We start from the raw sequence: 11,520 nt of genomic DNA, 5'->3' as shown, positions 1-11,520 counted from the left end.
TGGTCTTCATGCCACGCTCAGTACCTTGTACCTTTATTGCATTGTTCAGCATTAGTCACTAGCTATTGTACTGAGCTGTAGTCTGATGTACCAATACGTCCATCGTCGGATAAATAATATTCGCTGTTTATATTCAACTAGTTGATTTGGGGCAGAAGTGTGCATTGTTGTGGAAAAAGAAAAAGAAAATGGGGGACACAAAGAAGACAATGAAACAAGCAGCATCGTGGAAGGAAAACACAACATCATAGAAAAACTGGGACAGTCCCTTTGCAAAAGACATTGAAAAACGGGCAGTCCCTTTGCAAAAGACATCACAGAAAAACTGGGACAGTCCCTTTGCAAAAGACATTGAAAAACGGGGACAGTCCCTTTGCAAAAGACATAGAAAAACAGGGACAGTCCCTTTGCAAAAGACATCACAGAAAAACGGGGACAGTCCCTTTGCAGAAGACATCACAGAAAAACGGGGACAGTCTCTTTGCAAAAGACATAGAAAAACGCGGACAGTCCCTTTGCAAAAGACATCAAAGAAAGGGATGTGATATTTGAAAATAAAAACAATTCGGAAAAATACAAGTTGTACAAACGTTGTTCCATCTGACGTGAGTGTTTGACGGCATTTCATTTGGTCATGCATACTGGAATCATTGTACATGTTTTATGGTTATTGTTGCTGAACCCGTATGCTGTAAATTATTTTGGGATTATAACGGTATTTGGCATTTAGCTGTTGAATGCTCTTTGACTTGCCGTGCCTTGCATGAGACTTGAAACCCCTGACATTATCTCAAATAGAAAGAAATCGTGTGGAAAAGACAGTTACTGAATAGTCACAAACGTCCCCTGAAAACAGCTCTGACTTATCTCACTCATACCTAGTCGTATGACAGAAATGTGTCCTGGTGGTGCGGGGTTTGCCGAAGAAGAGGAAGATACAGTGACAGCGGTATGAAGTGGAGGATTGCCATCCAGGTCATCTGCACCATCCAGGACGGACGTCATGGCTTCCTGCTTAACAAGCATCTGAACTCCACAAGGCCGTTTATGTCAAGGTAACACAGAATGTCATAGAATACCCAATATATGGCCTATAAATCTCCGTAAATGTTACTATTGTTAAGAAATAGTTTGTCAATGGAATTTTTCTGTATTGTTAAAAAGCATGTAAGATTTATTAAATCCACGTTTTTCCGTGAGAAATGCTTTACTTATTGAAATCTTTAATACACACACACACACACACACACACACACACACACACACACACACACACACACTATATTTCATCACTATATTGTGTGTGCTGACTTGTTTTGCAATTGTTTTTCACTAGTGTTGAAATCGTCACTGAACTGTCATTAAACATTTAATTGTGTGCTAGTTCTGATTTCATGAATTTGCTGTCAGTGTCTCTTTTAATGCATTCTTCAAATACCATCTCTATGGAGAGACTGTTATAGAGTGTTTATTAGAATTGACAAATAACATGCTTTCGTAATTCCATGCGTTGTAAGTTTTGTGTCTCTGCATATTCTGTTGATAATGTCTTCTCTTTATGTGTAATCACTTGATATTCATAATCTTGTTGTCTTTTCTATGGATATTGTTTGTTATAAAATGTTTGTTGGAATGACTTTCATTTAATTTAATATATCGCATCGTGAGGTCTGCGTCTCTTTGCATTTTCTGGTGATAATGTCTTCTCTTTAAATACAACCGCTTACGGTGTGAATGATATTCACAAGATTATTTTCTTTCTGCCCAGAGCTAATAATTTCGTTCTGTGCTGCTGTAGGCCTAGTTTGTTTCATTTTTATTTTATGAATTACTGCTTATTATTTAAATCAATGGTTAAAGCAATCAAGGCTTCTAGAGTTTTAGCAACATCAAAACCAAAAATCAACAATGAAATCCAAAGAATTTTCCATCATTCATTCAGTTTCCGGTTAAATGTTCATGTTTTCTCACCGAATGGGTACAATTTTTCAGGCTATTCTGAACCATGAATCAACTCATGTCCAGCCTGGATAATTAAAAAAAGAATTTCTTTAGGAAATGACTTCCCAAATCCATGAGGGTGCCCTTGGTCTGGAAATGAAATGAGCATTCGGTTCACAGGAAATTTGTTGTTCTCAACAGGCTGTTCATGAATATTTTTTTTTTCATCAGCGTGTTACCTTAACTGCGTTCTTTTGTATTCTCTGCTGTTGGCTTGAATGTTGTTTTTCTGCTTAAACTTTGTAAAATCTTCATCGACTGAAGACATTTTTTAAAAGTCTTGGGATTGGTTTTGCACATTTCATCATGTTTTACATGGAATGGCGCTATATCTTTTTTGTCGTTGTTTTTTTGTTTGTTTGGTTGGTTGGTTGGCTCGTCGTAGTAGTAGTAGTAGAATAGCATTATATGACGTGATGTAATGCATACGTTACAGATAACAGATCCAGATACTTACGCACGCACACACACACACACACACACACACACACACACACAGAATGTATATGTGTGATTTGGGCCAACGTTTTCAGTGGGCAGACGTTATAAACTAGATATAACAGTAGATATGTTTCCGGTGTTATCACTTTGGCAAGTGACGTGATTTTGTAACTGTGTTTGCCTTTTCTCATTTTTAAAAATAGCTGTGTGATTTGGGATATTTTTTGTAATGGGTAGAGGCTATAAACTAGATATATCGGTAGTTGGTAGTTACATAATCAGTGTAATCACTTTGTATTTTGTTCCTTTTTCATTTGATGTTGTTATACAACGTGCATTGTGTTAAACTTTGATTTGTAATGGCCAAATGGAATGCCCTTAAATCAGTTGAAGACATTACGACAGGGATGGTACAACAAAAAACGGAAAGAAAGCCCAAGTTAGTCCTACAGCTCATCTCTTTTGTCAAAACATATTTAGATATTAACGGATATTAACGTAAGATAATTTCTGATTTCGTTTTCTGTTTACAATTTTCACAATTATTTCTTGACATTCCCTTGGGAAATAAATGATCAATCCATGTCCATACTAAAAAGGTTTAATAGTGGGAAATATTGATTTCAGAGTAATGCATACGAGCGGGAAAAGACGACAAATATCGTGAATACTTTTCCGTTGTTTTATTTCATTGGTTGGACATTTGGTTCTTGTGTGTGTGTGTTCCTTTTTTCAGACAATACCCCATACTTCCAAATTAATGATTATATCTCACACGTAATTCATGATAACCTGAAAAAAAATAGCTACAGGCATTTCTGGATGCAAGTTTGATATAGTAATTATAATATACAGTGAAGAACATTAAAGATCTCATCTGGCACCGTTGAAATGGCTTGGTTGGCTACAGTGAATGTGACCGTTTCAGCTACCTTTCCTTTACGTAGTGAGAGGCTCCGTGATTTCTTTGGTTTGAAGTTCATCCTGGCTGTGGCAACTAGCTCCTCCAACTGCTTCAATATTTCACAGGTGCCATCCTCTTTTCTTGAAAGGACTGTTGTGTCATCCATGAAGGCTTTCAAAGGAGGTATCTGGTATCCCTTACCGAGGTTGACTCGATCCGTTCCCTTCACTGAGGCCTTCAAGATCACTTCCATTGCCAGCACAAACAGGATTGGAGAAATTGCACAGCCCATGGCGATGCCCACTTCCAGATTGATCCAATCTGTTGTGTATTCCTTGGTGGTGAACTGCATTGAGAAGCCACGGAAGTACTTCTTCAGCATTTCCCTGATGTTCGATGGTACATGGTGCATCTCAAGAGCCAGTTGAATCATCTCATGAGGAACTGACCCGTACGCATTTGCCAGATCCAGACACACCACGTCAGGGTTCTTTTTCTCTGCCCTTGCTCTTTGTGGCATGTTCTACACTTACAGGAACTCCTGGGATGCCGCCTTTCTGGACTGACACACCCAGGTACTCATTTTCTGTGAGGTAATTTGTCAGTCTTGCAGCCATGACAGAGAAGATTTTTCCTTCGACATTCAGGAGCGATATTGGTCTGAACTGGCTGATGGTACTTGAATTCTGCTCTTTCGGGATGTACACGCCATCAGCTATCATCTGATCTTCAGGTTCCTCCATGCTGATCTTATCACTCTGTGGAGCCACTCACGGACTTTAGGACATTTCTTGTACAGCAGGTGCGGTATTCCGTTTGGCCCTGGTGATGATTTGGCCCTGGCTTTCTTGACCACTTTCTGTACTTCCTCAAGGGTTGGTGGTTTATCGCTGAACTTCTCTGGTTTCCTGGGATGAACCAAACCCTTGCGATCTAGTGGTTTCTTGCTTTGCGGATAGGAATACGTTTTCCTGAGATGCTGCTCAAGTGTTTCTTTGTCCACTGTGAGTGTCCCTGATTTGGGCTGCTCGAACAGTTTCCTAGCGAACTGAAAGGGGTCTCGAAAGAAGCTGTCTTGTGTCTTCTTCTTTTTGCTCATTTTTCTCCTTGCTAATTCTACTTTACTGAGGGCACTGTGCTTTGCTTTCCGGTCTTTCCAAAGTTTCTGTAGGCCCTGCTTCTCAAATTCTGAAGCAGTCTTCATCCTTTTCTTGAGCTTTCTTTTTGCATTTCGGATGTTGTCCATTTCTCGTTGTTGCCTGGATTTTTGAGGAGGTGTTCTTGTCTTTGGTTCTTTCACTCCATAGGTTTGCTGACAGTTGCATACACAATATCTCCGTAGGTAGCTAACTTGTGTTCCAGGGTGCTCTTTCCTATCAGCACATCAAGTTTTCGGACTACTTTCTGGTCCAACTCTTCTGATTCGGTTTTTGAACTTGCAGGCGGCAACTTTAGTTTCTGGCGTTTGGCTTCAAGATCTTGTACAAATGATTCGTCTGAATTATCAGCGTGGAAGTCCTTAGCACTGTGGTTTGAGCCCTGGCCTTGGTTTTCCGACGTCTTATCTGCTGGTGCAGTGCGCTGCTGAACATTCGTCAGATTCTTCGTACAACCCTTTTTGGTCCTGTGGTCTTCATGCCACGCTCAGTACCTTGTACCTTTATTGCATTGTTCAGCATTAGTCACTAGCTATTGTACTGAGCTGTAGTCTGATGTATCAATACGTCCATCGTCGGATAAATAATATTCGCTGTTTATTTTCAACTAGTTGATTGGGGGCAGAAGTGTGCATTGTTGCGGAAAAAGAAAAAAAAAGGGGGACAAAAAGAAGACAATAAAACATGCAGCATTGTGGAAGGAAAAAACATCATAGAAAAACGGGGACATTCCCTTTGCAAAAGACATTGAAAAACGGGGACAGTCCCTTTGCAAAAGACATCACAGAAAAACAGGGACAGTCCCTTTGCAAAAGACATCACAGAAAAACAGGGACAGTCCCTTTGCAAAAGACATCACAGAAAAACAGGGACAGTCCCTTTGCAAAAGACATCACAGAAAAACGGGGACAGTCCCTTTGCAAAAGACATCACAGAAAAACAGGGACAGTCTCTTTGCAAAAGACATCAAAGAAAGGGATGTGATATTTGAAAATAAAAACAATTCGGAAAAATACAAGTTGTACAAACGTTGTTCCATCTGACGTGAGTGTTTGACGGCATTTCATTTGGTCATGCATACTGGAATCATTGTACATGTTTTATGGTTGTTGTTGCTTAACCCGTATGCTGTGAATTATTTTGGGATTATAACGGTATTTGGTATTTAGCTGTTGACTGCTCTTTGACTTGCCGTGCCTTGCATGAGACTTGAAACCCCTGACATTATCTCAACTAGAAAGAAAACGTGTGGAAAAGACAGTTACTGGATAGTCACAAACGTCCCCTGAAAACAGCTCTGACTTATCTCACTCATACCTAGTCGTGTGACAGAAATGTGTCCCGGTGGTGCGGGGTTTGCCGAAGAAAAGGAAGATACAGTGGCAGCGGTATGAAGTGGAGGATTGCCATCCAGGTCATCTGCACCATCCAGGACGGACGTCATGGCTTCCTGCTTTCCAAGCATCTGAACTCCACAAGGCCGTTTACGTCAAGGTCACACAGAATGTCATAGAATACGCAATATATGGCCTATAAATCTCCGTAAATGTTACTGTTGCTAAGAAATAGTTTGTCAATGCAATTTTTCTGTATTGTTAAAAAGCATGTAAGATTTATTAAATCCACGTTTTTCCGTGAAAAATGCTTTACTTATTGAAATCTTTAATTCACACACACACACACACACAGACACACACACACACACACACACACATTAGGAAACGAATTGCTTCAGTCAAATGTTGAAACAAAACTTTCTTGAGCCGTTGAGGAATCCTTTCTGATGTCTGCCTCTTTCTCTTCTTTCTCTTTCTTTCTGCACATGGGGTTGGATTGTATTTGGTGAAGCAAGGCTCATTTTGGCATGCCATGTCAACTTGGATTTACTTTGTGTGTTACATTTTTCATCTGTATTTTTTTCTTTTTTGTTCTTGTTTTGGGAGTAGATAGAGAGACGGAGGGGAAAGTACTCAACAGTACAAAATATCACAATATCCCCACCTTGCATCAACATCTTCCTTCTTGAACGAATGGCGGAGAACACAGCTGTCCACAAGATTGTGGTATCTTGCTTTCACACTCACTCACACAGCAAGAGAAAGAGTGAGAATAAGTCTGATCTCCACTTGGATCTGACGTTACTTGCATGTCCAAAGGTAAATGATGATGAGGTTCTTCGAAAACAAAGGCAGACATTACGAGGTAGAAAAAAATGATGTGGGCGGGATGGTGAATCTAACTGTGTTGTGAACCATCACAAAACTTTCAGCTTTGAATGGAAAAAAGGGGGAGGGCAGGGGGGGGGGGGGGGGGGAGAGAAAATTTCTCCAGCTTTTGTTTCCTGGCTGGTTTTGGGAACATCCTCATGCTACATGAAGTACATGGGTTTTGTCAAAATGTAAAAAAAATATTGCATGACCCCAACGTTGATGATATGATGGCCTGCAATGTGACAGTCAATTGTTTCTAGCAAAGTCTTTGGCTGAATGTGAACAAAACGACGTTAATGTAGCTGACTAGAATCAGCCCCCATCTTAATTTGTACCCTAGCGGGTAATCCTAAGAATTAGAAATGATCATAACAACGACAACAGCGACTGTTGTTCAGTCACTCCAAATACGCCCCCCCTCCCCGCCATTCCCACCCAAACCCCACATCCCCCACCAGATCCACTCCCCATCAACCTCCAACCCCCAAAGTAAGATTGTCAGTACTCCCACGCCCACCTTGCTATGATACCTGAAGGGGTTCAGATACAAGTGCAGATCAGAAGGCTGTGTTAATGTCGGTCTTCTTGATTCACAGTACCTAACAATTGGCATCCGTAGTGACAAACCACCCTGGCGCTGGTGATGGATGTTAGCTCCAGTTCAACAGCTTGCACTGAATGAGGGTGGGGAGAAATGGAACGCGGAATGTGAGAGGGGAGGGGGGAGGGGTAAAGGGGGTGGAGAGGATAGGAGCCGAGGGGTTGAAAATGGGGGCTGTGTAAATCCGAAACGTCACAGACATCAGTCCTGGTTAGGGAAGACAGTACTCTAGTGTTAAGTTTGAAGTTAGCCCCAGTGTTCGTTTTGTTTTGTTTACGTTAGTAAGGATCTTCGCTGCATGTCCCTCATTAACCTGAGCCATCCCACAAACATCCCCTCCATTCCCACCCACCCCCTATTTTTTGGACCAACTGTGTCTTGCCTTCAATTGAATGCATGTTTGTGCTTTTGATACAACGACAGTGTTATTAAAACGAGAGAAAAACAAAACAAACATATCGTGCTTTCGGAGTTAAAGCAATTCAAAAGAAATAGCCACCTGACGTATTTCAAATTAATCCAGCGCTACAGAAAATACTTCAGTGGATGTCGAACAATTCCTCATCAAAATACGCCATTTCACAATCAGGTGTACAACTGGCTGAATGGGAATTCACTGCATATTGCTGCTCCGAATGTACGATATAACGTGTTTTAGTTTTAAAGACTTTATTTTGCATGTCATTGTTCTGCGAGCTCGCAGAAAAGGGACGGCAGCCAACAGACCAGTATCAGCTTACACATGTGACCGCTGCGACAGAGACTATCTCTCTCGCATCGGTCTCTACAGTCACAGGCGACGCTGCTTGGTTCAGTAAGACAGCCCAATTAGACATTAGGTCGGATATACTCTATCCATGGTCAGCCATGACCGAAGGAGACCTACTACTGTTCTAGTTGTACCGATGAGTTCTTTCCCCCTGAAGTTTGCGGTGATCTTTAACTTTCCAATGTAGTCATTAGTGATATATATTTTACTATTAATTAAAGTGTATTCCAAACGTACAACTGTCTTATTTATTTTCGAGTGAAGGTGTTCTGAGAGAGACTGGTGGTGGTGGTGAAGGTCTGTAATGGTGTTGCTGTTCATCTGCTTCACTGTATCTCTTTCGGGCACGAATCCCCGCAACCACACACATACACCCATTTATGTGTGCAGAAGGAGTGCACGCGCGCGAGTGTATGTGTGTGTGTCTGTGTGTGTATATGTGTGTGTGTGTGTGTGTGTGTGTGTGCTGGCGCATTCCTTCCTGCTTGTACGTTTCCATTATCGAAAAGATAAGCCAAAAAAAGATTTTTTGTACAGACTTCCATATATAATGAGTTATTGTTGCTTGAGAATGCTGAATCTGTGTGCCTGCTTAAGTTTTGGACACAAGAAACACACATAAGCATGCCGTTCTTCTTCAGTAGCGGCCCCTCTGATAAGCTCAAAGAAGAAAAGGGCAGTAATTCTGGCCTTATACCCATACCCCTCACCCCCAATTACTTGGCTCACAGTACATGAGGGGAGTGACTCTTGCCTTATGCTCGTATACACTTCCTCACCCTCCCAATTCACTCCCCAACCCCAGTCCTTCAACTAATAAGTTCACAGTAAAGAAAGTAAGTCTGGCCTAATGTCCGTAAACACCCTAACCCTTTATTTAACTCACAGTAGATAGAGGGAGTAGTCCTAGCCTTATTCCCAGAAAAATCTCCTCCCGATGTAAAACTCACAGAACAGGAAGGGAGTGATTCTGGCATCATACCCGTCAAGAAAAAAGTTCTTCCAATGCAAAGTTCAGAGAAACGGGGAAGAGTAATCATGGCCTTATGCGCACATACATACACCCCCTCCTTCCAATGTTAAGCTCACATAATGAAAGAGGGGAGGGGGGGATGACTCCCCACTCTTATGCTAGATGTGTAAGATGATAGGATGTATTCGGGCATGAGGCAATGATTACTCCCCTTCACCTGAAAACGTGCTGCAAGAAGTAGTGTCTTGAGGTGGGAGGAATAAGTTAGAATACAAAGCCAAAATATCTTAACACCATTGTAATACGCGTGTTTGCTGAAGAGGGCGAGACGTTGGAATGAAGCTAAAATCAATACGCGTCCCCCTGGCTAAGTCTGATGGGAGGCTGTTGGGTAGGTGTTAGGCATAGGTCCAAAATCACCCTCTCCACCCTCGTTGCGGGCGTATGTTACGTAGTAAGGTGTGTTAAGGCATGAGTTCATAATGGCCTTCCACCTGAAAATGCACTGTGTGCAAGACGAATGTCTTGAGACTGGGGGGTACGTGCAGACATAAGGCCAAAATCACTCCCCTCACCCACATATCTTTGAGTTCATGTGTGTGTAAGGGCCCATAAACGTCTGACTCGCACACACACACACACACACACACACACACACATGCAGAGAGAAGGAGAGAGACAGAGATACACACGACACAACTGTCAAGTTCTATTGTTTATTTAACCTAGTTTGAAATCACAGCTATCTTTCTCAGCAACACACACGGGTGTGAATTCAGGCATAGAATCCAGATCACTGTTCAAACCACAAATCCATGTTGCCTAGTTTCTCATGTCTGTATCAAATCAAACTTCCTTCAGCACCATCGTAAATGATGTGGATGGATCTTCGTGGTCCATCAGTTGAATGCATACAATGTATCAAATTACTAGCTGATATTATGTCTCACAATACCAGTTATGGTAATGTCGGAAGACAGTCTCAAACAGTGTCTCAAAATCCCAGTTGATGACAATCATGCTAGAGGACTGTGTCTCAAAATGCTAGTTTATCTTACGTTGCAAAAAAAAAGTATCTCGAAGACCTGGTTGATATTGCGTTAGAAAGTTATCATTGAATACCAGCTATTATTATATCTTAAAACAGCATCACGAAATGCCAGTTTTAATATCATGTCGGAAAACAGAACCTTAAAACATGAGATGATAAATGTCGGAGGACAGTGTCTCAAAATACCTATTCACATTCTGTCGAAAAAAAAAAGAATCTCAGTATGCTTGTCAATATCCGTTATACCTCGAAGACAGTGTATCAGAGTGTTAGTTGATCATAATTATGTCGACGACAGTGTCTCAAAAAGCAGACCGCTAATAACTATTTCGAGTGTCAGTGTTTCAAAATACAGGTTCATAATCAAGTCGGAAGACAGTGTCTCAAAATTCTAGTAGATATTTGCGCAGCACCTTTCAATATCGAGCATCCTTCTTCAAATTCTCTCTTGTCGTGGATCACTGTTGCCTTTGCAGAGAAACTACCGCTAACTACGCCTTCCCAGTTTCACCAATTTCTCTCGCGTAACTCTTGGAAAGCGCCACAAGCTACAGTATGTTGCAACCCGTTGCTTCGAAGTTGATGCTACACTGATCCATAGCCCTATCGACAAGCTGTACAGGGCTCTTCTTCTTCTTCGTTCGTGGGCTGCAACTCACACGTTTACTCGTATCTACACGAGTGGGCTTTTAAGTGTATGACCGTTTTTACCCCGCCATGTAGGCAGCCATACTCTGCGTTCGGAGGTGTGCATGCTGGGTATATTCTTGTTTCTATAACCCACCAAACGCTGACATGGATTACAGGATCTTTAACGTGTGTATTTGGTCTCGCGCATACACACAAAGGAGGTTCAGGCACAAGCAGGTCTGCACATAGGTTGCCTGGGAGATGGAAAAAATCCCCACCCTTTACCCAAGAGGCGCCGTTACCGAGATTCGAACTCGGGACCCTCACATTGAAAGTCCAACGCTTTAACCACTCGGCTATTGCGCCCGTTACAGGGCTAGTCAAACAGCCCTCAACATGCAGCCCTCGTGTTGTACCGCTCATCTTTCATCCACACTCCTGTGACCGAAGGGTGCAGTATTTGTTATGCAACCTTTTTCTTCCATTGTTTTTTGTTAGTCATTAACCCTCATCGTATAGTCTCGTCCTGTAGTCCTTGTCATGCGGCCCTCGTAGTCCCCGTGGAGCAGCCCTCGTCATGCAACCCTCATCATGTCGCTCTTCTCGTGTAGTGCCCGTCGTGTTGCCCTCGTCATGTAGCCTGCACCAGGTAGCCCTCGTCAAGTTGCCCTCGTCTTGTACCTGTCGTGAAGTCCTTGTGGAGTTGCCCTTGTGGTGTAGCCCTTGTCGAGTAGCCATTGCGTAGTAGTCTTGTTGTTCTCGTCATGTGGCCCTCGTGAGCCC

Source organism: Babylonia areolata, chromosome 6 (assembly GCF_041734735.1).
Source record: "Babylonia areolata isolate BAREFJ2019XMU chromosome 6, ASM4173473v1, whole genome shotgun sequence".
Classification (NCBI taxonomy): Eukaryota; Metazoa; Mollusca; class Gastropoda; order Neogastropoda; family Buccinidae; genus Babylonia; species Babylonia areolata.
The sequence above is the reverse complement of the archived record's forward strand: the minus strand, read 5'-3'. Positions refer to the sequence as shown.